The sequence below is a fragment of the Poecilia reticulata genome, linkage group LG19 (genome assembly GCF_000633615.1).
Source record: "Poecilia reticulata strain Guanapo linkage group LG19, Guppy_female_1.0+MT, whole genome shotgun sequence".
In the NCBI taxonomy this organism is placed as follows: domain Eukaryota; kingdom Metazoa; phylum Chordata; class Actinopteri; order Cyprinodontiformes; family Poeciliidae; genus Poecilia; species Poecilia reticulata.
The window spans coordinates 800382-805264 of NC_024349.1; the positions used below are offsets into that span (position 1 = coordinate 800382).

At 40.3% G+C, this 4883-nt stretch overlaps 1 protein-coding gene across 1 annotated transcript in view; it reads left to right on the forward strand.

The window, feature by feature from the left end:
- The first annotated feature begins 1110 nt into the window (after positions 1-1110).
- Positions 1111-4883, forward strand: part of maff (v-maf avian musculoaponeurotic fibrosarcoma oncogene homolog F) — a 9808-nt gene continuing 6035 nt past the window's right edge. The window contains exon 1 of the mRNA XM_008436261.2: positions 1111-1199. The gene's annotated coding sequence lies outside the window, so the exon portion shown is untranslated. The remainder of the gene's footprint in view (positions 1200-4883) is intronic.

A 4883-nucleotide genomic window follows, 5' to 3' on the forward strand; every position in this document is an offset into this window, starting at 1 on the left:
TATAAAAATGCCGACAGCCATTGCCTTCTACAATAACTCTTTAATCAAATGAGTTAGAGGTAGAGTACCCAAAAAATTAAAGCAGGTTTGCTTTTCAGTGGGTAGAGACGCAAGAAATGTTCCTGTGGTAAGAGTACCAGTACTTCATAATAAAATTACTCAAGTAAAAGAAAAAAGTACAGCATAGTAAAAGTACTCCTAAAAGTAAATTTAAAAAAACAATGTTACTCAGGTAAATGTGATTTAGTAAATGTAGCTACTTGCTACCCAACTCAGGTTACAACAACCTGAGTAAAGTATTTTTGAATTTGAATTAATCAGTGCTTCTCTGTGTGAGCTTAGCATACCTTCCCCTATTAATTTGAATTCATGAAATTAAAAGATGAGAAGACACATTTGCAACAGTTGCATTGTTTATTTATCTAATTAGCCATTAGTACAGAGGTGAAGAAGTATATGCAAGCAGGTTGGAATAGATGAATAAGTGTCAGGTATGATTAAAGAGTTTTAGCAGAAAGAAAGCTGATGTGATGGTAGAGGATGAAGAGGAAAGGACTAAACGGAGACAAATGATTCACTGTGGAACCGCTGATGGGAAAGGCCCAAAGAGAGAAAGAAGAAGTGAAGATAGAGTCCATCTATGTTGGTCCAGCCCACACCCATCACTTTTAAACACATCAGATGCTTGAACCTAAAATAATTCTCACTTTTGATATTGTTGAATTTTGTTATTTTCAAATTGTAGCTTTTTTGAATTTCATTCAAAAGTCAGCAAAATTTAATTTTACAAATAAAACATTAATAACCTTTTTCTGAAATCAGTCATAAATGTGTATTGATATTTTTATACCTAGTCAAGTCTGATTTTATTCGTCAAAGTAAAGCTAAATTATCTTCTACCTTTCCCAAAACTTTTTTTTTCTTTTTTTTTAACCTCCTTCCTCGGCTGTTTTTTCCCGCTGCTGAGAACATTGAAGGGGGCGGCCATGGAAAAGTTGCAGGATTGCAGGGATTCCTTGTTTACATCCTCCCGGAGCGCGCCGGGGTGGGCGGTTAGCTCCGCCCCCATTCTTCTGGCCTGACGTCATTGTCGCTTGGTGTTTTTTATGAATGAAAGAATCCAACCTCAGAGCGCAGCGGAGTAATTCCGGGAAAAGGCGGACTGACATTTTGTCGCCAGAGTCGCGTCGAATCAGCAGGTAAATTATCACTTGTTTATATCTAAATGTGGAGGTAAATGTTTAAATATTGTGCTGTGACGCTGTTATTCGGTGGTAATTACCGAGTATTGGAGGAATGCTGTCCACCCGGCGGCTCGCCAAGTGAGCAGGCAGCTGTTCTGTTTAAACCGTCCATGCTAGCTGCTAACGGTTAACATTACTAGCATATTAAGAAATACCTACAAAGTTAGGCTCGCTTCCTAATTAGCGTCTCTTCTCGCGTGTTATCTAACATAAACAAATGCTTTCTACTAAACTATATATTCTGTATTTGTTAACTTCCGCTCGGTAAGTTATTTAAACCCTAAATGTCCCGGGGACTCGTGATGGCTGTTTACTATAGCAGCGGCGCCCTAAGCTGGCCAGCTCCTCTCCTGCGCGGTGTACGGGTGGATTTTAAACACCTCAGAACATGGTAAACAACATAATAATGAGCGCTGTGAGCTATTTGAAGCAGAATAGTAAGAATAGTGGATACTAAAGGGTAGAATGGTTAAGAATCGAGCAGGTTTGACCGTGTTGCGTTCACTTGTTGCTTCCATGTTGTTATTTTACCAGCCAGCTCGGTGTTCTGGTTTAATTAAAGCGGAATATTGTGAGCTGGTTCCGCCTCGTAGCGGTGGGTGCTGCTGGGTTTCTGCTAGCTGGCAGTCCTGGCGGGGCTAAAGCAGAAGGCGTATTGCTGAATCACCCTGACTTTACAAAGAGGCGGTCCCCTCGGTCCGCAGCCCGAGTCCTGCCCGGCGGCTCGGACACTTTTTCCGCTGCGACCGCTGACTTCCTACGCTTGTCGGGAACCGGAGCTTGTTGCCAGCAAACCCACTCGCCCATGAAAAGACTTTATTTCATCCAGTGTTAGTGGACCAGCCGCAGGGCCGTGGGAGGCTGGGCCCGGGACAGGTGACTCGTACCTCTGTTTCGTTCCCTCTCGTGGCCGTTTCGTGCCATTCTACGGAAATTAAACAAAATTAAGACCAGAAATCATGTTTAAATGGGACACCTAACATACACGTAATTACATAAACCTTTAAATATATGTTCATTTAAAAAATGTTTATTCTGAGGTTCGAGCTTCTTCCTGTCACTGAATCTGACTAAATTGTTTAGGGAACTACACAACCCACAGTCCTGCTGAAGCAGGTCAGGCCTTTAAACTGGCATTTTAAATAGTTATGACATAAGATTAGGAGGAAGTAAAATAAATAAAATCAACAGCAGGGTCCGTTTTTATGAAACACCCAGAGTTTCTGTTTGTCTTCAAAACGAACAGAATTTTACCTTGAATTAATTCCTCCATCTGATTGCTGATGTGAATAATGAAAAATATGAAACCGTATCTAACAGAACCATCTGTAACCAAAGCCACAAGTCCAACCAATCATTGAGTCATTACATTTTAATAACCGACTTTTATTAATAGCTACAACAAAAATACGGCAATTAGACATCGTATTTGTTTAAACTTGTCATGTCATACTTTGATTATTTAAAAATACTTTTTCCTGCTTATAAATAACAGGATAGTTTTATGCAAATCAAAAGCAGTTACCCAAACAAGAAATTAACCAAACTGCTTCATCTCTCCGTCCCAGACGCTTTCAGCCGCTCCCACCCACAGCCATGCTCTGAACAGAACCAGAACAGAACCGGCCGGGATTCACAGCTCTGAACAGAACCAGAACAGAACCGGCCGGGATTCACAGCTCTGAACAGAACCAGAACAGAACCGGCCGGGATTCACAGCCCAAACTGAAAGGCTACATAAAAAGAAACACCTGGTCAGCTCACGTCCATGTTTTAACCAAAGCTCTGTTGTGATAAACGATTCTGGGCGATAAATTGTCCCAGAAGTGATGATGATAAACGATAATATTGTTTTTGAGACTATAAGTGTAGTAATGATAATAATGACATAATAATACAAGAACTCATTCTCAAAGATCGATAAACTTTAATTTTGTAATTTACATTTGGCACTAAAAGACATTTCAAAATAAAATAACCAAAACTATGAGTACAATTAATTACGAAACTTCTACATATGAAATTTCACCAGCATGGAAATGATCCAACTCATTTTAATTCATCATGTAATGAAACTGGCTGATTGTTACTTAAACATTCCAGTTTCTTCTTCTTTGTGATAAGTTTTGGTTTTATTTTTGTCACTGTTTATGTTTCTGCTCTCTGATTTGCTGCCTGAAGTAGATAATTGATCAACTAATTAGATGAATTTAGTGAATTCAACTGGATTTTCATTCTGTGGAAATGTACCTTCACACTGCGGGGCAGCCAGACCCACCCTGATGTTTTCCTGTGCTGCTGTAACGAGACAAACGTTTTCATTATGTAGAGATAATAATCCTGTAATAACGTTTTCTATGAATTTAGCTCTGACCCGTTTCAGGCAGTAAAAAGGTTCTGACCCGAGATTAAATCAAACACAAGCCAACTTCCTGCCGACAGCCATCTTTCATTTGGTTCACATCATTACATTTCCTCTGTAATCTGAACAGATTGGAGAAAATGACTTCAGGTTGTCGTCTGAACTGACGGACGGTCGGTATGAAACGACCCGGGTCCGTTTCATACCCGGGACAGGTCAAGTCTGTGGTCTGCGCCCCACCGTTTGAGAACCTCTGCTGTAGAAGCTGGTGTTGCTGCGTTGCTCTAATCCTCCGGTGATTGTGAGCCCTAAATACACCAGAGCTGTTACTACCATGCAGTTTTTATGCAGGCAGGATTTAGGTTGTGCAACCAAGTCTGTCTGGTCGCGGTGCGTTCAGGTGCTACTCGGACATTTTACAACCGTTTCTAGTTTAACGTCAAAGATTGATTTCACTGATTTCCTGGTGGGATTATCCTGTTGGGCATTCAGACATTTCCTCAAATCCAACATGGCTGCTTTTCATTTGAACCACAGGAATGACGTTTCAAACTGGGTTTATTTCTGTCCTTTGAGCCAGAACCAACTTTATTGGCCAAAATCGTGACGAAACTAAGAATTTCAGCAAACAGACATGAAGTACAAACAGACCCATTCAACAAAGTAGAATATTACTGAAAAGTCTGTTTATTTCAGGAAGTTCATCATTAAATGAGTCACATTATGGAGATTAATCACAGCCAGTCTGGTGATTTTCCTCTTCAAAATTAGAATGTTACATTAAAGCAATAAAAAACTATTAATGGTTTGTTTAATACCTGCTGAAATGTTTTTAACTGACAATATATTGTAATATATTAATCCTGTTAATAAACATCAGTGAAGGAGAAAAAGATCAGCATATAGACGTCTCTGCAGAAAACCTTTGATGAGATTTAGTTTGTGGAGAAAGTTTTTCCTCCACTGAATTTCTCCTCTGAGGAGTTTTGGTAAGATAAAAATCAGTGAGCCTCTCGTTTGTCCCTCTGGAGCTCATTTGAAAATATCTGCTGTAACTTCATCTCAGTACCTGGACAAAGTTCAGTCCAGCATTAAAGGAACCAGAGTTTAAATAGGAGAGGCCCGATAAATACGTCCTGATTTTTATCTGCATTTTAAAGGCAAGCAGACCTTAAAATGGCAACGGGTTGAAGCGGACCGGAGTCGGGCTAAAGCGGACCGGAGTCGGGTTAAAGCGGACCGGAGTCGGGCTGAAGCGGACCAGAGTCGGGTTAAAG